This window comes from Macaca mulatta, chromosome 1 (assembly GCF_049350105.2).
Source record: "Macaca mulatta isolate MMU2019108-1 chromosome 1, T2T-MMU8v2.0, whole genome shotgun sequence".
Lineage (NCBI taxonomy): Eukaryota > Metazoa > Chordata > Mammalia > Primates > Cercopithecidae > Macaca > Macaca mulatta.
The window spans coordinates 35,001,843-35,023,300 of record NC_133406.1 but is presented as its reverse complement, the minus strand read 5'-3'; the positions used below and the strand labels follow the sequence as shown (position 1 = coordinate 35,023,300).

Genomic DNA, 21,458 nt, shown 5'->3' with positions numbered 1-21,458 from the left:
AATGTCTTCAAAGGAAAGAGAAGAAAGGGCTGGAAGATGCTGGCATGATGCTTCTAAGGGCCAGGACTAGAAGGGAGTCATATCTTTTCCATCTGCCTTTCATTGGTCAAAACTTAGTTGCATGGCTTCTGACTTAACTGCAAGAGAGGCTGAAATATTTAGCTTTCCTCAGGAAAATAAAAATGATATTTCTCTGCCACACATAACAGGTGAGACTTGTCAGTCCTAAGAAAATGGATTGTTAAAAAATAATTCTTTTTTATCTTTGATAGTTCTTTTTTTTTTTTTAAAAAAAAAAGAAAATTTAGATTCAAGGGGTACATGTGCAGGTTTGTTACATGAGTATTTCGTGTGATGCTGGGTTTGGGCTTTTATCAAACCCATCACCCAAATACTGAACATAGTACCTGATAGGTAGTTTTTCAACCCTTGTCCGCCTTCCCCCGTCCTCTCTTTTGGAATACCTTGTGTCTATTGTTTCCATCTTTATGTCCATGTGTACTCAATATTTAGCTCACACTTCTAAGTGAGAAAACACAGTATTTGCCTTTCTGTTTCTGTGTTAATTTGTTTAGGATAATGGCCCCCAGCTGTGTCCATGTTACTGTAAGGACATAATTTCATTCTTGTTATGGCTGTGTAGTATTTCATGGTGTGTATATACCACATTTTCTTGATCCCATCCATAATTGACGGGCATTTAGGTTGATTCCAAACCTTTGCTATTGTGAATAGTGCTGTGATTAACGTGTGAGTTCAGGTGTCTTTTTGATAGAATGCTTTATCTTCCTTTGGGTATATACCTAGTAATGGGATTTCTGGGTTGAATGGTAATTCTATTTTTAGTTCTTTGAGAAATTCTCCAATTATTTTATATTATAGCATGTCAGGACCTTTGTTCGTAAATCTCTCAGCCCTTGGAAAATATCAAGTATGTTCTAGTCTGTCATAAGTAGTGAAGTTTAAGGGGGCTGAGCCTTGAGCCTCTTTCTGCCCCTGCTCTGGACAAGCAGTGGTAGAGGAAGAAGTAAAGGTTATTGGCCTTGAGGATGGGGAATGTGTGATGAGTAGTTGTTTGGCTGCAGGGACCTTCAGGAAGAGCAGTAATGTAAATCTGCTTTGCGCTTTAGTAGATGAAGCAAGAAGCCCATATGATCCTCAGAGATTAGGGAAAAAAATGTCTCAGTGATCTGACGTTATTATGGCAGGTAAAGGAAGGAAAGCTGTTGGCTCCCTTGTTGAGAATGAACCTGTAAAGACCAGGTGCCATCAGAGTCATGACTAGGAATAAAATATCAGAAAACAGTGATTAGAAAACCCAGGAAGAGCCTTCAACTTGGAAAAAAATAGTTTTGTTTTGTACATTTTGAAAAAAATATGTTGGCCCCAACTATCTTTTATAACTTTTTTTTGTTTTGTTTTTTACTACCAATAATATTTACATTTGAGCTATTACTAATGTAGTACCTAGATTTTATGTTTGGCCGTTCATCAGTGATATATTTTTGTATAAAATGCATGGAAAATTTGGGCCCTAAACTCATAAGCCTTGCTCACTTCTAACTATGTGTTTATGCTGAGTCTCTTTCTTAAACTCCTTAACTATTTAAATCCTTTCTGTCTTAAGCCTCTAACTCAAGTTAAGATGTCCCTGACAAATATATATCTTTATATGTTCAGAGAAAAGAAGGTTGTACTCATTGTTGACAGTGGGTGTGAGGATCCTGGATAGTGCCTTGATAAAAAGCAAACCAAAGGCGCTGAAGCCAGACTTCCAAGTTAGAAAACCCAGGAAGAGCCTTCAACTTGGAAAAAAATAGTTTTGTTTTGTACATTTTGAAAAAAATATGTTGGTAGATGAGCTCCAACACTTGGTAGATGAGCTACTTAACTTCTCTGTGCCTCAATTTCCTCGTCTGGAAAATGGAGGTCATAACATTAGCCTGCCTCAAAGAGTTAGTTAAAGATGAAATGAATTAATGCAAAGAAAGCACATAGAATGGAGTGGGGCACATACCAAGCACTACCTCTTCCATGAAGCCTTCCTTGGTGATTTTTTCTATAGAGCCTATAGCTAATAAACTGTAACAGCACATATTTTCCACAGGACATTACTGGATGTTTAATCATATATCACCTTGAAACATTTATTGGTTTGTTTCATGTTATTATTTACTGAGCTTCCATTGTGATCATGTCTGGACTCTGTACCCTCAGGCCCAGTGCAAAGCAAATAACAGATGGTCCATAAATGCATATCATGTTGAATAGATGCCATGGCCCACACAAGTTAGGGGTAGAGGCTGAGTAAGAAATGAAAGCATGCCCCAAACAGTTGCCTTTGTAAGAATTCAAATTTGGGGATATAATATTGGGGGCATCTCTGCTGGCTCTTTTCTGCATCATTAAGAGAGAGATATTATTCATAGATGCACCATCCTTCTTTCTTTTGGTAAGTGAAGTGGCAGAGAATTAAGCTGGAATCCAAACAACTCCAGACACACCCATTGGCCTCTCTTCTATTGGGAGAATGAATCATGCTTGCCTACTTTGTGAGTTTAAGAAAAAATGTTCTTACTATAGACAATTTTTTCTGTGATAGTTTTTATTATTGTTCTTGGGATAGCAGTAAATATAAATAGATCTTCACTCTCAGAGGAAATAGAGTTTCCTGAGGAAACCTAAAGACTGGACAGAGAGAACTTGTAGGGCAGACTGTTAGTATACCAAACTAACAGTCCAATGTCTGTGGTACCCACTAGGTTTTAAATGCTGTAGGTGACCTGCTGTCATCCCAGTGTAATCTCACAAACTCACATACTCTCCAGAGCAGCAGCTTCCTTTAGACCCTGATCAACACCAGAGGGAACAACTTGACCAGTCATCTGCAAATTCAGATTTATTTACTTTCACTTTGAATAAAAACACAGTCAGCATCTTCTGTGTGCCAGGTTGATAGGGCTAGGCTTTGTGCTCCCACCCAAATCTCATCTTGAGTTATAATCCCCATAATCCCCACGTGTCAAGGGAGAGACCAGATGGAGGTAATTGGATCATGGGGGTGGTTTCCCCATGCTGTTCTCATGATAGTGAGTTATCACAAGATCTGATGGTTTCATAAGTGGTAGCTCCCCCTGTGTTCATTCCTCTTGCTTTCACCTTTGAAGATGGTGCCTTGCTTCCCCTTCACCTTCTGCCATAATTGTAAGTTTCCTGAGGCCTCCCCAGCCATATTGTACTGTGAGTTGATTAAACCTCTTTCCTTTATAAATTACTCAGTCTCAGGCAGTTCTTTATAGCAGTGGGAAAATGGACTAATACACAGGTACTGGGGGGAGAGAGTTAATTTGAGCCCTAGTGAAAAGGTGCTATCAGAAAAAATTAGGCTGGGCGCGGTGGCTCAAGCCTGTAATCCCAGCACTTTGGGACGCCGAGACGGGCGGATCACGAGGTCAGGAGATCGAGACCATCCTGGCTAACATGGTAAAACGCCGTCTCTACTAAAAAATACAAAAAAAAAAAACTAGCCGGGCGAGGTGGCGGGCGCCTGTAGTCCCGGCTACTCGGGAGGCTGAGGCAGGAGAATGGCGTAAACCCGGGAGGCAGAGCTTGCAGTGAGCTGAGATCCGGCCACTGCACTCCAGCCTGGGCGACAGAGCGAGACTCCCTCTCGAAAAAATTAGTAAAATTGCAGTTTATAGAGCCACAGCTAAGACTCAGAATACCAGGGCTTTAGATTTTACTTGCTGGGTATTTTGAGCTATCATTTTTTGAACACTTACTATGCATCAGACACTATGCTAAATTTTTGCATGTATTATCTCATTTAATCTGTATAATACTTCTATTCTCTTCACTTATTCATTCAACAAATAGGCATTGAGCAACTACTATGTGCCTGGTAACATTCTAGGCCTTAAGAATATGACAATGTATATCATGGACAACATTCCACTTTATCTGGATTTTATAACTTGGCAACTGAGAAAGCTAGTAAGTGAAACAAATATGTAAAACAGTCAGCATGTTAGATGATAAGGTATAAAGGAAAATATATGGCAGAGGAGGTGGCCAGGGTGGTTGGAAAGCCTCAGAGAAAAGGTGAACTTTGAGTAAACGCCTAGAGGAGGTAAAGGAATGGGCCATCTCAGTATCTGAGGAAAGAGCATCACAGAGAAAGTTAAAAGTGCAAAGCTCTGGAGAACAGCAAGGAGACCATCATATGGCTATATTGGAAAGAGTCGAGAGCACAGTTCAGGGAGGCAACATCATGAAGGCCTTGTATGCCACTGTAAAGAAGCTGGCTTTTACAGTGGGTGAGATGGGAAGACGTTAGAGGGTTTGAGCAGAAAGAAGACATGATCTGACTCACTCTGGCTAGTGACTTCACTACAGCAGGCTGTGCAGAATCAGGAAATGAATGCAATTATCTGCATAAGAGATGACTGTGGCTTAGTCTGGTGTCCTAGTGTGTCCAGAATTGGTGGGTTCCTGGTCTCGCTGACTTCAAGAACGAAGCAGTGGACCCTCGCGATGAGTGTTACAGTTCTTAAAGCTGCTGTGTCCGGAGTTTGTTCCTTCAGACGTTCAGATTTGTTTGGAGCATTTTCCTTCGGGTGGGTTTGTGGTCTCGCTGACAGGAGGGAACCTGCAGACCTTCATGATGAGTGTTACAGCTCTTAAAGGCCACGTGGACCCGAAGAGTGAGCAGCAGCCAGATTTACTGTAAAGAGTGAAAGAATAAAACTTCCACGCTACAGAGGGGGACCCAAGCAGGTCGCCGCTGGCTAGCTCCCGCAGCCTGCATTTCTTCTTTTATCTGGCCCCACCCACATCCTGCTGATTGGTCCATTTTACACAGAGCTGATTGGTCTATTTTACAGAGAGCTGATTGGTCCATTTTGACAGAGTGCTGATTGGTGTATTTACAAACCCTGAGCTAGACACAGAGTGCTGATTGGTGAGTTTACAATCCCTTAGCTAGACATAAAAGTTCCCCAAGTCCCCACCACACTCAGGAGCCCACCTGGCTAGTGGATCCTGCACAGGTGGAGCTGCCTGCCAGTCCCGAGCTGGGCCTGCACTCCTCAGCCCTTGGGGGGGTCTATAGTACCAGGTACCATGGAGCAGGGGTAGGCTTGGAGGCTCGGGCCATGCAGGAGCCCACCGCGGGGTGGGGGTGGGGCATGGTAGGCTGCAGGTCCGGAGCCCTACACTGCAGGGAGGCAGCTGAGGCCCGGTGAGAACTCGAGCAGAGCCGGCGAGCCGGCACTGCTGGGGGACCCACTGCACCCACCGCAACTGCTGACCCGGTGCTAAGCCCCTCACTGCCCTGGGCCGGCAGCGCAGGCCGGCTGCTCCGAGTGCGGGGGGTCCGCCTAGCCCACGCCCACCTGTGAGCGAGGCGCGCAGCCCCAGTTCCCGCCCGTGCCTCTCCCTCCACACCTCCCCGCAAGCAGAGGGAGCCGGCTCCAACCTCGGCCAGTACAGAGAGGGGCTCCCACAGTGCAGTGGCGGGCTGAAGGGCTCCTCAAGCGCCCCCAGAGTGGACGCCCAGGCAGCGCCCAGAGCAAGGGCTGCTAGCACATTGTCACCTCTCACTAGCAGTGGACTTGGTAAAAATAGGCTGAGTTTAGGGTATATTTTACAGGTAGAGTCAAAAGGATTTCCTGGCAGATTGGATATAGAGTATAAGACAAGGATGATAATAAGGCTGTAAGTGTAATCCGTTGGAAGAATGGAGGTGCCAGTGAACAAGATAAGTAATAGGGTGGAGGAGCAGATTTAAGGGAAAAGATGAGTAGCTGCATTCTAAATATATTCACTTTTAGATACTGGTGAGTTACCCAGTTGTAGATGTGGAGTGGGGAATGTGCAAATACGAAGTTAAGGGAAGAAGTTCTCATTAGAAATACAAATTTTAGCATCATCAACATATGGATAGTTCCTTGTCAATCTAGAGGTCGTGATTTACATAAATAATTGTTGATGTATTTTATTGGCTGTTGGTAAATACACATGTACACACACATACTTTTTGTACTTCTAAGGGAAACTGAGGCAGAGAGTTCTCCCAAATTGCCCTAAGGCATGTGTTTAGTACAAGGGAGATCAAGAATGCAAGCAAATATTAGCTTCTATGTCATCTCTCGCCCTCTTGAATCTACCAGTTTGTTTTCTTCTCTGCCAATCAAAGAGCTTGAAGCCATACATTAAGGAAAACAGTTTGCTTTCATGAGATCCTGAAAGCAGCAGTTTCCTTGTCAATCTAGAGTGCCTGATTTACATAACTAATTGTTGATATATTTTATTGGCTGCAGGTAAATATACACAAGCACATGTACACTACACATTCACTGGATTTTCTAAATCCTGCTTTTTCTCTTACAGCTTGGATGAATCTGTCCAGGGTAATGACATGGATAGTGTTTAAAGCCATGAGCCTGGATCACCAAGGGAGATAAGGAAATTAAGACTTAAAGCAGTTAAACACCTCATCCAAGATTATATAGTGAGTCAGTAATAGAGCAGGATCTCAAATCCTGATCCATCTGACCACAAACCTGTGTTCTCCACCAGTATAGTATCCTGAGTATCCTGCCTTCTTTGATGGCTGATAGTGAATAAGTTTCCTGGATTTTACTGATTGGAGGGTGGGGGCTGATGACAGAAGAGAATGATCTGCTGTAGTCTGGAGAAATACAACATTGATAAGCCAAAAATATTTCTGCTCATTCTACAACTCTCTGGAGAGCATTGGCAATATGTCTTGCATTTTTAAAGTACTTACAGTAGATTGCATTAACAACTCTAGCTCTTAACCCCTTCCTACATCCATGTCCTTTACCATAGAATATTTCAGTTTCATTCACTGCAGATTCCCCAGTGACTTATTTAGGCCAGTGGAATGCTAGCGTGCATGATGTGAGCAAGGGACTGAGAAGCTCTTGAGTGACTGAATTTGCTCTCTTGTACTTTTTCATTTATCAAGGGACAAAGATGTCTTGGCTAGCCTACTGATTCCAGAAGGAGGATGAGCAACATGTGGACTAGAGCTGATTTGCCCCATTGAGTCCTATCTAGATCAGTTGATCCCATTATGACCATCAGACGTATGAATGAATCCAGCTGAGATCATGTGAGCTGCCCACCAAATCGAGTCAAGCTCAGCCTGGATCAACCCAACCCACAGATCAGTAAATATAGGCTATTGTCTTACCTGCAGAGTTTTGAAGGTGATTTGTTATGCAGCCATACTTTTTTTAGCAATAGCTAACTGACACAGCATGTTGCAAAGCACTTCCATGAACATTGCATCCTGTGAACCTCATAGTAATTTTATGAGATAGAAGTTTTTACTCTCTTTATACTTCTAAGGGAAACTGAGGCTCAGAGATTTCTCCTGAATTGCCTTAAGGCATGTATTTAGTACACGGGAGATCAAGAATGCAAGCAAAAATTAGCTTCTAAGTCATCTCTCACCCTCTTGGACCAACCACTTTGGTTTCTTCTCTGCCAATCAAAGAACTTGAAGCCAGATACCTAGGAAGAGTTTGCTTTCATGAGATCCTGAAAGCAGCAGTTTCCTTGTCAATCTAGAGCTCCTGATTTACATAACGAATTGTTGATGTATTTTTATTGGCTGTTAGTAAATACACACAAGCACATGTATACATACTCACTTGATCTAAATCCTGCTTTTCTCTTGCAGCTTGGGTGAATCTGTTCAGGGTAATAACAGGGTTGAGGAGGCATTTTGACTCTAACCTTAAGGAGGAACCACCCAATGCTTGAAAGTCTGTGATTGAAAACTTTCTCTCAGCTTCCCATAGCCTTTTCTTCTACCCATCCCACATACTTTGTATCAAAGTCCAAAGACATTTCTGTTTCCCAGAGCAGCTCTCTTAAGAGCATGCTGAATTTCAAGAAGAAACTTAAGTGAAAGGGGTGTGTCCACTTTATGATCCACTGCCTCTGAGAATTAAAGCCATCTTTGAATTTCCTGCCAAGGAAGAAGTGGCTAAATTGTTGCCTAAGGCAGCCTTTATTTTTATTGGTGTTCACAGGATGTTCCAAATCATAATACAATCCATTCATGACTTCAGACAGATGAAAACAGTTCCTTCTAAAAACAGAGGCTGATGTTTTTAAAAGACAATAAGAGAAGAATGTGAGTTCCCCATGGCTGCAGTAGAAGGTGCTAGATGAGAGGAGCATCTCCAGAGCACGGAAGACAAAGCAGCCTTATCCTCACCTTTTCCACCTCAATTTCCATTTTCCTTCAAGGCAAAACTCCCACTTCTGGCAGGTGAGTCTCCTAGCTGCACCTTCTCCATCACAGCTGGTGTTGTCTTACTTTTGTGGTTTTGTTTATACCATTCTCCTGCCCCAGTGTCATTTCCCAGCCACCCCAATTAATGAGAACCTACTGTGTGCCAGCTGCTGTTCTAGGTGCTGTGCAAAAATAAAATAAAGGGACAAGAATCCCTCCTTGTATGCAGCTTATGTTAACTGAAAAAAGAATGACTATAAACAAGTAACATGTCTTTGGCATCAGTTGGTGTTAAGAGTTATAGAGAAAGATGACACAGAGAGGATATTAGAGAATTTTGGTTGGGGGAGGTGGATTTGCAATATTAAATAGAGTGATCAGAGCCTCAACTGAGAGGATGCCCTTTGAATAAGTACCTTAAGGGGGTGAGGGTGAGCAATGCAGATATCTCAGGGTACTCCACGAGTGTGCGTGGTATGTTTGGAGGCTATTAAGAGGCACATGAGATTGAAACAGAGTGGATAGTGGTTAGAGGGAAGTAGTAGTAGATCAGGTAAGAGAATTAATGGAGGGCCAGGTCATCTGAGCCTTGTAGAGTACTGTATGGAATAAAATGAGAAGCCAGAGGAGTAGAATGACTTAAGTTGTAATTGGACCATCCTAACTATTGGGGCAAGCTCAAAAGCCGAGAGACTAATTAAGAGAATTACAATTATCCAGGTGGGAGATGATGGAGACTTGGACAAGGATGGTCATAATGGAGGTAGGGAGAAATAACAGATTCCGTGTATATTTTGAAGATAGAGTCCATAGAATTTTGATGAAGTATGAAAGAATAAAGAGTTAGGAATGAAGGGTTTATAGACCCACAATGTGACATCTGTCCACCTTTACGGATCAGCTTTGGCACCTCCTGTTCTGCAAAGACTTTGCTGAGCACTCCAGGAATCTCTCTGTCTCTCTTCTAGGCAAATATCACTTATGGGCCACTTAGCAAATACTTCCCTGAACCGCGTTTTCTTTTTTAATACTTCTGTGTCTAGCCTTCCCAAGAAGTCTGAAAATGGTTAATGAGCCAAAACTGTGTCCAGTACTTCTCAGTATCTCCCAAAGTTCAAGAAACTGTGTGTAGCACAATAATTATACTTATAATTTATAATTAGAATATAAATTATATTCTAATTATTAGTTGTTATAGGGTTGCGTGGGCTAGTATTATTACCCAGGAGGCTTGTCATTGTCATAGGGTTGATAGTGTGCATGTGTGAAGAATCCTGAATCTGGGTACAAAGGTAGTGGACCTAGGGTCATGGAAGTACAGCGGCCAGACCAGTCTCTCAGGTGAGAGTCACAGAAAGCCTAGGCTACGTCCTACCAGAAGGCATTCTGGTGTGTTTGTATAGTGTATTTAAAAAAGAAAAACACTATTCAAGACAATTTGGAGGCAAATGTAAGATTTAATTTAGAGGGAGGCGCTTCATTGCTGTAGCCTTTGTGTCCCTAGTGTGCCAAGCACAGAGTCCTGAGGGTCCTAGGAGGTAGCCAGGCTCCATGGGCCATACTCACCCATGAATCTGTTAAAGGAAATGACTGTTGTCTAACTTATACTTTTAGAAAATACACACAAATGTGCCAGCACATATACATATCCTCACCTGGAACATATTTCCTTCCCCCACCACACCATTCCTCCTAGAGACATCCCTAAGTCCCAGTAGGTTTTCAGAACTTGGCATTTGTCCAGGAATAAAATTCAAGAAAGGAGAACTGTCACTTTCTTGCCTGAAGCTGCCTACAAGCCTGCATTAAAAAGTTCTTCTCCTCCTTCCTCACTACCATATACTACCTACTGTGTGCTGGAGCCATGCATGAGCCTTTATTAAGCATGTGCTTTTAAGCAAGGAGCATTTGACTTCCCCTTAATTGAGGCATAATAATTAGAGCATTAGCACATTAGGAGGGTGAGACAGCATGTTTAGCTTTTGTGATTAATTATCTGAGAATTGTAATAAGTTGTTAAGACATTAATTACACTAACATGTTTACTGCTGTAGGTTGCACAGGCAATGCTTTGCCATGTCAAGTTGTGGCATGTCTAAAGACACAGCTGTGATGGGAGGCACAGGTGAGTCGGGTGCCATAGGTGTTCCTGTGGAGCACCATAGCCCCATCCAAGAGAGCCTGAGTCAAGAGCTGTCTCTTTTCTTCCTGGACATCTGTGGACTCAGGATGTAGAATAATTATTTTTTCTTTTATTGTAGATTAAATGAAATGAAGACACTGAGCTCTGCAAGTACACTGCTTTTTGAATCCCAGAGGTCAGTAAAAATGTAAAACATGACAGGTCTTGGGCAAATACAGGCTTTGGGATCTTCTGTGCAGGCTACCTGATATGGTTTGGATCTGTATCCCCACCCAAATCTCATGTTGAATTATAATCCCCAGTGTTGGAGGTGGGGCCTGTTGGGAGGTTATTGAAGTATGGGGGTGGTTTCTCATGGTTTAACACCATCTGCCTTGCTGTTGTCACAGTAAGTGTGAGTTATCATGAGATCTGATTGTTTAAAAGTGTAGCACTCCCCCCTACCTCCTCCTGCTCTGGCCATGTAAGATGTGCCCGCTTCCCTTTCACCTTCAGCCATGTGTGTAAATTTCCTGAGGCTTCCTCAGAAGCTAAGCAGATGTCAGTATCATGCTTCCTGTACAACCTGTAGAATTGTTAGCCAATTAAACTTCTTTTCTTTGTAAATTACCCAGTCTGAGATACTTGTTTAGCAGTGCTAGAATGGACTAATACGCTACCCTACAAGCGTGAGTCTTTCTGTTGTGTGGGGAGCAGACCTGCATGAAGGAAGAGGAGAGAACAGCTGGCAGGGCCTGGGCACATGAACTGGGTAGGAGCAAGGACGGAGGGTGAAGGCTCTGGACAGAAGCCTAAGGGAGTCGGCACTTCCACACTGTTTCCCATGTTGTGGGTTGTGGCCAACCATGATGAAAAGGCATAAACTGAGACTATGTGTGCAGAAAATAATGGCAGCAAACAACTGACTATAATTTAAAAAGATACATATAATTTAAAAAGATAAATAATAAAACCCAGAATAATGATGCTGTTGTTACTTGTTGTAATTAAGTGAGAAAGCAGCTTAGGGAATCTTACTGAAGGGACCATTTATTAATAATTGTTTTAGGCACTTTGTATAGACTTCCTTGGCAAGCAGTTACCTGCAGAGAGAGGAGGTCGCTGTGAGAAGCCCAAGAAGTGCATGGAATATGCATTTTGCCCTCATGCTGAATAGTCATGTGTTAAAAAAAAAATATTTGGCTTAAGCTAGATATTACCATTAGAGAATAAACTTCTGGGTTACAAGAATAAAAAACAGATTTTATTATAAAAATTTAGTTATTCAAAAAATTTTATTGGTAAAAATTTTAGGAGTCAAATTTTTAAAAAGTTTGACGTTATGGTACGGAAGCAACAAACTCTCTACACTGCTACCCACTGGCTAGGCTGTGAGATGATTGTGTTCTACAACTACCATCCTAAAGCCATCCTCATACTCTGCTGAGTTGGGTGGCAGAGTAGGAATCAGGACCTAAAAGAAAGTAACTAAACACCAATACATTTATTCAAGATTATTTTGTTTGATGTTATAAATGCCAGATTTCCAAAAAAAATTAGCAAAGATTAGAAATACAATTTTATCCAGTCTCTGTTACTTTGCTTGAATTGTTATTTGCATTGTAATAAACATTTGTGGTTGCAGAAAGGATACAATGCCCTTCCTAAAGTTGTCTAGGTAACACACTCCTATCAACTCCCCATTAATTTTCTTATATTTTGCAATTTTAAAGTTCTAAATAAATGGTTTTGTTAATAAATTTAACAACTTTCACAATCACTATTAATTTGAGTAGCATTTTACTCTTGTGATAATAAATGTATATTTTAAATGTAACTGACATAAAGCACATAAGATTTTACTCCAAGGTCCATGTGGAATACCTTTCTATATTTGAAGGTAAATAATCAGATGTTAACAGTAAATTCAAAGGACATGGCTTGTTTATATTGCTGATAGGGTTACCCTGACTAGAAAAGCTAATGGCCTAGATGATTGCACAAGTACTGATCATACCTACATCCAGGGGGCCCAGAAATTATGTTTACATGGACCTTCAGGTTTTTTTAGCCTTGCAGTGGCTACAGTTCAAACAGAATAGCAGATTTTGGCCAAGCACCAAGGTTGAAGGCTGACTTTGGTACTTCGTAATCCTGTTTATAAAAATTCAACACAGCTTCTGCATAGGGTAAGCTACCATCATCAAGAGTCAAGAGTTCAGGGCTGGTGTCCTCTGGGCAGGGTTGAGAAAGTATTGTTTAAACAAAGAGAATTCATATCCGAAACCACGCAGAGCGTTAGGTAGAACCTGGACCCAAGCTTCTCACTCTGATCATCTTGTCATATTGATAAAAGGAAAGCTTCTCCCCTCATCCTATTCTGGCTTGATGAAGGGAGCAGAGGAAGGGGATCTGTCAGCCTAACCTGGAGCTGGTGGAAGTCACGAACCTTCAGAGCCCCAAGACAGCCTATAGCTGGAGACATGTGGAGGAGTGAGGCAGAGTCTTCTTTCCTTTCATTCCCTACCTCCTCGCTCCAGAAATTTTCTTCCCTAGCTCCTTGAAAATGTTCAATTCCAGATACAGAGTGGTTCTTTCTGAGCCTGTTTACCTCGCGAGTGGTTAGGGTCTGCATTTCCAGGCTGGCTCCAGGTGAGGTTTTCTAGACTGCAGAGCACCCTGCTGACCTCCAGGCGAAGACCGAATGGGCTTCAGATCCTCTGGAGCATACATTCCTTCTCAGCTCAGAGCTTTCCCCCTTGCTTTCCTATTCTTTCTGGCTGCCTTACTCTGCTCAGAGCATTAAATGTGGTAGAGTTTGGTTAAATCCCACTAGACCATCACTAGAGCTCGGAAGGTGGAAGTTGTTATTAAATACATTTCGAGGCTTCTACACATATTTGAGTATAGTAAACATTAAAAATTAATGCCTCTAATAATAAAACCCAGAATAATGATGCTATTGTTACTAATTGTAATTTATTGCAAACTAGTGGCATGTTAAGTGCTCTGAAGAACATAAAGGTATAAAGCAGCCTCCTTTGAATAGGTGAGTGGGATGAATAATTTCCCTACTCCTGATATTACCTGCACATTGATACTTACAGAGCTATCAGCAGGACCACCTTCTTACTGATTGTAGGCCAAGTCTGCCCCTTTGACAGTGACGGAGGAAGAAGAGAGTCTTTGAACCATTTAAAGGAATGATGATAATCATTCCCTTTTGTGATCTATGAGATTATGATTCACATGGCTGGTATCAAATGGCGTTAGATATTATTAGTTATCTTTTCATGTATCCATCAGTCTCTCTACTGAGTAATATGCCCCTTGAGATTTAAACAATTTTATGTCTCCTAGTGACTTAATCTCTAGTGTCTTAATTTGCTTTATTGTAAGAGTTCTTAAAATGGAGTGTGTGTGTGTGTGTGTGTGTGTGTGTGTGTGTGTGTGTGTCTGTCTGTCTGTCTTTTAGTCCCTACTAAACTGTGCATTCTTTGAGGTTCAAGTCAATGTCTTATTTATCTTTATATCCACTTTTCTTAGCAGTGTCCTATCCTCCCTACCTACAAATATTACTTAATGGACTAAATATTAGGCTATGTTAACTTTTCTCACAGTTCAGATATCCTTACACATTAATTTGGTGTGTGATTCTCCATTTAATCATTTATTCAATCACCCATTCATTTATGAAATACTGGTTTCTTTCTTTATGTTAAACACTGTGATAAATGCCAAGGATACAGGCAAACCAGACAGACAAGTCTGTGACCTCTTCAAATTTATTTTCTAGTTGGACAGGCAACAATCAAGTAGGCATATGAACAGGCAGGCTAACTTCAGACCACTGTTAAGTGTGGGTAAGTAAATTCAGACTAAAGGGTGAGTTAGGGGAAGAAGGCCACTTCAAAGAGCATACTAAGAGAAAATCTCTGATAGGGAGATGGCCTGGGCATTCCCTGTAGATGTTCTCAGAGTATGCTAGGAGGAGACCAAAATCATTTAGCCTGCTAAATTTGCTCTAATTTATTCATCCATTTCCTAATTCATTTGCCATTTGTTGAGTTCATGAGTGTGGGGCTCTGAATTTGGATCCAAGGATCCAGAGGTGAATATGACATAATACTTGCCTTTGAGGAATTTACAATCTGGTGATGGAGAGTGACATAAAGACATATACAGTAGATTCCAGTGAGCACCAGAGTGAAGGGAGCAGGATTATTACACACTTTATATTTGTTCAGCTCCTGACCCAGGGCCCTCAGTGACCATTTGTGGAACCACATTGAATGGAATGGGTGGACTAGAAGCTGCAGATAAGAAAGAGAATGCAGGCTGGGAGGTAGAGAGGTAGAAGTCACTGCAAACTCGGGCAGCTTAATGCTTCAAATAGGGCTCCGGTCGGGAGCTGTACAGCAGTCTCGTTCTTCATGTGAATTTACTCCCTGCAAAATTAATTGCTGAAGTCCTTCAGAAAGCAGCAGGGAAGTAGTACTTTCCCAGAAGACGTTCTGATTTAGTGAGGTTTGTGGTACTACATGTTTCTCAGAGGAGAAACGAGATTTTTACATCCTTCATATTTCTCACGGAGCAAATTAGAGTGCTTAAGTCATATACATACATTATATGTGTATGTGTATATGTGTGTGTCTATGTGTGTATATGTATGTATATGCGTGTATATATGTGTATATATATGTGTGTGTGTGTATATATATGAATACATGTATTTGGTTGTTTGATTGACTCGAGGTCTAGAACCAACAAAGGAAATAGATTTTGGGTTTCTAAAAGGCTCTATTCTTTGTCCCTAAAGGTGTGCCACAAGAATGTCAAAGGACAGTTTAAAAGGAGAAATGCAGGATTCTGTGTTCCTCCTGGTTATTGCATATACATCGTTTCCTTGCTTGAAAGATCATGTTCCGTGGGGACCAGCAAGTAACTGTCTTAATATTGTTGGTCCCTGTGCCATAGAGTGAATTGAGTTCTTCCCCATAGTAGTGGGGGGATTGTGTCTAGAATGCCAAGCACAGGAGGTGGGCATTAATTAGGGCTAACGGCCTGTAATTGGAGCTGCCTTTATTTCTCCTTCCATTCTCCAAGCTTGAGACTGTCAGAAGGCTCGTTTTCACTGGAGCATCATAATTAACGCTGAATCTAATGTGAAAGGCAGATGAGGTTGAAGCCCAAAATAGCCCAGAGCTACTCAAGGGGGTGTGTGTGTGTGTGTGTGCAGAGCTGTGGGGAGCAGGAGTGGGGAAAGAGGAGGCTGGCATTTAAGTTGACCTCCAAATGTTTTCCTTTTGGAGAGGGAGTTTGGGGATCAACACTGCTGTTGCCCCTTCAGGTTCCTGGAATGAGTACTCTAAAATACTGAAATATACACTGAGTGACTGGTATTTCAGAATCCTGGGCCCTGGAAGCCACAGGAACCATGCATGACAAGTCTCAGAAGCTCTGCTTTCGTTTTTTCTCGTATATAAGGGCAGATTTCCTCCCTCATGAAGCTGACATCTTTTTTGGACGGAAGCACAGAGACCAGGGAGGGCTGGTAAATGTAATAATGTCTGCAAAGCCCTTGGAGTGCCTTGGAAGAAAATTCAAGGTATTTCTCTTATTACTGCTGGTCTTCCAATTCCCCTGAACTCTGAGAACCCATTTAAGTGATTACTTCATGAGGAGGCTAGTAGAAAAGCAAGACTAATATATTTCTTCACTTAGCGGCTCCCACACAGCAAAGGACCCTAGGTGCACTTACAATCACTATCATATTCTCATTCTTTCCCCCTCGGTTCTGCTTAGAACATAATGAACTAAATACCTGCAATTTATCTTTTAGGAAGACCGAATTTTGTAAACCTTCCTACAGGTGACTTGCAGCACCCCTTGTACATATGCATAAATATTTACTGAATTGTGTGACATTGGAGAACTGAGAGAAAGGTAAGATAGGGGGAGTGTGTTTGCCACATCCTGACCCCAGGCCCCCACCTAAGAGAAAGGGACCGCAGGAAAAGAGAAAACTGGAACTGTCGAATGTCTAGGTTCTCTAAGTCAGACTTCCTTGAGGATGCTTATTTGGAGTATTAAGACATGAAGTCTTTGGCTTAATTTCCATCCTGAGCCATTTATTGAGAGGGAATCCCTAAATGTATGCAATTTTTCTCTTCCCATCAAAGAGATATGTCACATAATGCTAGATGTAAAAAGAAAAAAGATAATGATTACTAACTTACTTAGGGATGATCGACATGTTGGAGATATTGTCTTATTAAATTTGCTGCTACAGGGTGCTCCCTTGACTTGGAAACCTTAAACCATGCAGCCTCCTCTCGTAAAGATGGGAAATGGCTCCCAGGGTATTCACAGCCGACTGCAGATTCACAAATGCTGGAGGCACCCACATGCAGAAAACAGCTGCTTTGTTTCTGTAGAGTGTTTTTATGCTCTAGTGGGTTTTCTTTTTTCTTGATCCTCTTTCATTTGAGCAGTAACCTATGGTGTTATTAAGTTGCTTCAGCATAGATTTCTCTGGATATTTTGGATTTTTATTCTGATGCTTCACCATGTTGGCAATCAAGTCCTGTTAAAATGGGCCTGAATTATTATAGAGCCATTGTTTTCCAGTTTTCACACTCCCATTGAAATTTAGTAATTTACCTGGCTGAAATACTTGAAAGTGCAAGTAGCATGGACCAAAGCCAGTCAACATAAACATGTTAGAGGTACTCGAGGGAGAGTCACTGGGTAGCTGTGAACATGACCATGGGCACCTTTGGGGCTCTGGGGCTATATGCAGCCAGGGTTGGTTGAAGAATGGTGCTCAGCTGATACACACTGGCTAGTGTGGCTCCACTGAACCTGTTTTGATGGATGTGGACCTGATGTGGTTTCATTGCTTGAGTATCACATCTGCATGCAGCTGGTGTTTTGGTTTTGGTGGTGGCAGCAAGATGTTTTTAAGGAAAGATGGTATTACTCTCCATATACCATATACTGAATCCTAAAAGATTGGAGATAAGGTACCAGATCTCTGTACTTTCTTCATAATAAATATTTAGTGAGATCATCCTCTTTACTATTATTTTGCCAGATTTTCTTAAAACATTAGAAGCTGGAGAAATATGAGAAAATGGACTGTTTTCAGGAAACCTTAAGTCTTATATATAGAGAACAGGACAGACCTGTGGAAAGAGATTAGCAGACTGGGCTGTAAACAGGCCAGTTGTGAAGGGCTTTGAACACCATGTTGAAGTTGAATGGGAAAGAACACCAAGGTCTTAGGTTAAAGTCTCAGCTCCATTGTTTAACCACCTATGAGGCTCTGGAAAAGAACATCAGCTCTCTATTTTCAGTTTGTTTATCTGTCAGATGGGGAAACATATCACTAAAAAGACACAGATACTTTCCATATTTTTGCTCTGCTAGCCTCAGACTGTCAGGTTAGATCCTTTCATGGTTGCAGGAAGGCTGTTGGAGCCTCTTGCATTACATGATTACACGTTATGCAGGGCTGTGTTGGTCTGAAGGCCACCACAAGACTACTGTATTTCACAGAGTCTAAGATGTCATTGACTATAAAATGCACCATTGTTTTGTATACCACTGTGAAAGAAATAGCACAACCAATTAGATTATGACACACTATTGGTTGTAAAATGCATTCTTAGTTACCTGATTAGTAAAATACAATATGCAATATATTTCACTAGTGTTTTTAAGAATGTCTCTGTAAGCTTTTACCATACCATTCCCCCTCGGCCAGCAGACTTCCCACATGATGGCACTTAAGCCAATCTCTGGAATTACCACTGTATCTGCCCTATCTTGTGAATGTCCTCTATTCTCTTGTCTCCTGTGCCTTTGGATGTTTGCTCCATTGCAGTTGCTGCTGGAGCTGCAGCAACCTGGGCCAGTTCTGTGCAAGCGAACACCATTTTGCTAAGTCTTTGGCTATTCCCATCACTTCTGCACTAAGAAGAGGCACCATATTAGCAGTAACTTTTTAATGGGGCAAACATTTACCAGTGGGAGACAGAGAGTGGGAAGAAACTTGTGGAAAAATTCCTTTTCTCTTTCCCCTGTGATAGCCTGTTCTGAAGCATGGATTTTTGAATGTAGCTTGTCTAGAGACATCTCAAGTAGCTGAGTGAATTTGTTTCACTTTGTGAAATGGTGGCCAACATGAAAAAGCATCAATTTTTATTTAGTTCTCATTATTACCTGTCTCACTGCCTTCTTCCTTCACTCCCTAGGCCTGGCAATGCACCTCCCAATAATAGCACTTAACCCTTGCCTCAGACTGTCTTCTGTGGAAACAGGGTGTCACAGCCACCACATTACCTCAAGCCAATCAGTATTAATTCTGGTTACTTGGAGGAAAGTGAGCTCCAGAAGAAAACCAGGGCTCCTGTCAATATGGCAGAGAAATGGTGTGGCTATTGAGTGGACAATCGACAGTGTTTGATTAGTACCTGTCCTGCTACACTGGGTTGTTTTAAGAGTTAAAAGAGATAATGAGATGTGAATGTGCTCATTTAAATATTAAATAACACAAACATGTAGAGTTGTCATTAGACTTGGATCTATTTACAAGTTCTAGAACCTTATCAGTTCACTCATTCAGCAAAAATTATTTAGTGAGCACCTACTGCATGCCAGTCATGGTGCATACATGACTACATGAGTACAATAGTTCTCCCCATATAGTAGCTTCTTGTCTGTAGGGCATATGAACAAAGAAATTACATGTCCTACAATTTTCTAAAGGGAAATAGTGTGTTGTGAGAATGAGGGAGGCAAATCTAACCCATATTTGGGAAGTCAGACAAAACTTCCTAAAGTGATATATATGCTAAAACCTGGAGGATGACTAGGGATAGGTGATGGGTGGAGTGGTGTGCTAGGTAGGAAGAAAAGCATATACAGAGGTGAAGGGGTGAGTGAAGGCATGGCATTATTTACCATGGCTGGGATGGTAGAGGCCAATTTATAAAGTGTGAGTTGTAGGAAATTTGGATTTAATCATGAGGATGATGAAGAGCCATTGAAATGTTTAAGAAGGCTTGTTTCAATAATGATAGAATGAATGGACTCTTTTGGGCAGGGAAGACAGAATGGGAAGCAAATAAGGAAATTGAGATGCCACTATGTAATGTGGCATTTCTTTTTGTTTCATTTAATTTTCAATTTTTATTAGTATAAATTTTCTTCATAATTTAGGGTTTCATGAATATTACAGACCCCACACATTTCCCTAATGGTAGAATTTGAAAGTCAAGGTTGACGCTTTCAGGTAAAGGATGGAAGGAATCTTTGTGGTCTTTACCCAACACAATCACCAGCTTAATGGCTCTCACTTTCCTTTTTATCTGTGCTGTTAGTTCTGATTAGATCAAGGGACACCAATAATGCAAGGTCAATAATGTGACTCCAGGGGAGCCAATTACCCATGCAGAGAAAACCACAGGCTTAATCTCAATACATGGCTGATCATCTGCAGCCATGAACCGTTGGACATGGGAGTATCCACTGGTTGGTTCATTCCCTCCCTGCCTCCCTCCCTCCCTCCCTCCCTCCCTTCCTTCCTTCCTCCCTCCCTTCCTTCCTTCTTTGTTGTCTTAGCAAAGGCTGACAAAATGAAATACCACAAGCTTTCTTCAAGGATGGCCCCAACCCCTGAAACACTGGGTACGATCATCCTAGCCTGGTAAAACCAAAGAGGTGGCCCCACCCTTTGAAACCAAGGAGGAAAGTCTTGCTCCTGGGCCTGTGGTGAGAGTGGCAGCCCTTATGATCTCTGAATCTTTGGGATCAATTTTTCCTTTTCCTTGAAGAATAGTGTGTGTTTGCAGCCAAATATCTCTGTGGTCTGGTCTTGTAGAATCTAGGAAATCTGACAGAATTCCTTCATTTCATTCTGCTTTCTCTATCTCCTTTGGATTAAACTAGCCATGTCTTTGCTGGTATAATCCCTTCTCTCTTCCTGGCTTCTGTTAAAATGGCCAGTGAAGTTCATGAGTCATACTCATGATCTCTTTATCAAATGGCTGTTCATTTATAACCTTTGTGTCCTCTTCAGAACAAGATTTCTAATTTTTTTGAATATGGATAGGCATAGAATTTTTAAAATCTTCAATCTCTGGTTCATTTTCCATAACAATTTTTTTTCCAATTAATCTCTCTCCTGTCACATTTTACTATTAGTAGCCAGAAGGAACCAAGCTACTCCAACACTTTGCTTAGAAATCTCCTCAGCTTAATATCCAATTTTATCACTCATGAGTTCTACTTTCCACAAAACACTAGAACACAGTTCAGCCGAGTTCTTTGCCACCTCATAACAAGGATCACCTTTCCTCCATTTTCCAATAAAATAGTCTTAATTTTTTTTTTTCTGAGACTACACCAGAATAGACTTCAATGCCTGTATTTCTGGCATACTCCTAAAAATTCTTCCAATCTCTATCCATTACCCAGTTTCAAAGCTACCTTCACATTTTTAGGTATTTATTACAGTAGTACCCTACTTCTTGGTACCCAAATCTGTCTTAGTCAGCTTGGGTTGCTGTAACAAAATACCACAGAGTGGGAGGTTAAATAACAGATGTTTATTTTCTCACACTGTTCAGAAAGCTGGACTAATAATATCAAGGTGCCAGCTGACTTGGTGAGGGCTCTCTTCCTGGTTTGCAGAGAGTTGCCTTCTTGCTGTGAAGAAAGGCTCACTGGCCTTTCTTGAATGTGTGAGGAGAAAGGATGTGAGCAAGCTCTCTGGTGGCTCTTTTTATAAGAATACTAATTCCATCATGAAGGCCTCAATCTAATGACCTTATCTAACCCTAACTACCTTCCAAAGGTTCTATCTCCAAATACCATCATATTGTGGGTTAGGGTTTCAGCATTCAATTTTGGGAGGCAGACAAGCATTCAGTTTATAACCCACCCTTTCTCCCCTTTTTCCTTCCTTCGTTCCATCCATCCATCCATCCATCCATCCATCCATCCATCCATCCATCTTTTTTAAAAAAATTTAACCTGCATTTATTGAACACCTGTGGA

The 21,458-nt window shown here is 41.5% G+C and overlaps 1 long non-coding RNA gene across 1 annotated transcript in view; it reads left to right on the top strand.

Moving 5' to 3' along the window:
* LOC106994717 (uncharacterized) overlaps nucleotides 1–21,458 on the top strand; it is a 170,312-nt gene that overhangs the window by 142,523 nt on the left and 6,331 nt on the right. Inside the window, exons 3-4 of the long non-coding RNA XR_013416639.1 lie at nucleotides 8,067–8,308; nucleotides 10,534–10,590. This is a non-coding gene — a long non-coding RNA (uncharacterized LOC106994717). The remainder of the gene's footprint in view (nucleotides 1–8,066; nucleotides 8,309–10,533; nucleotides 10,591–21,458) is intronic.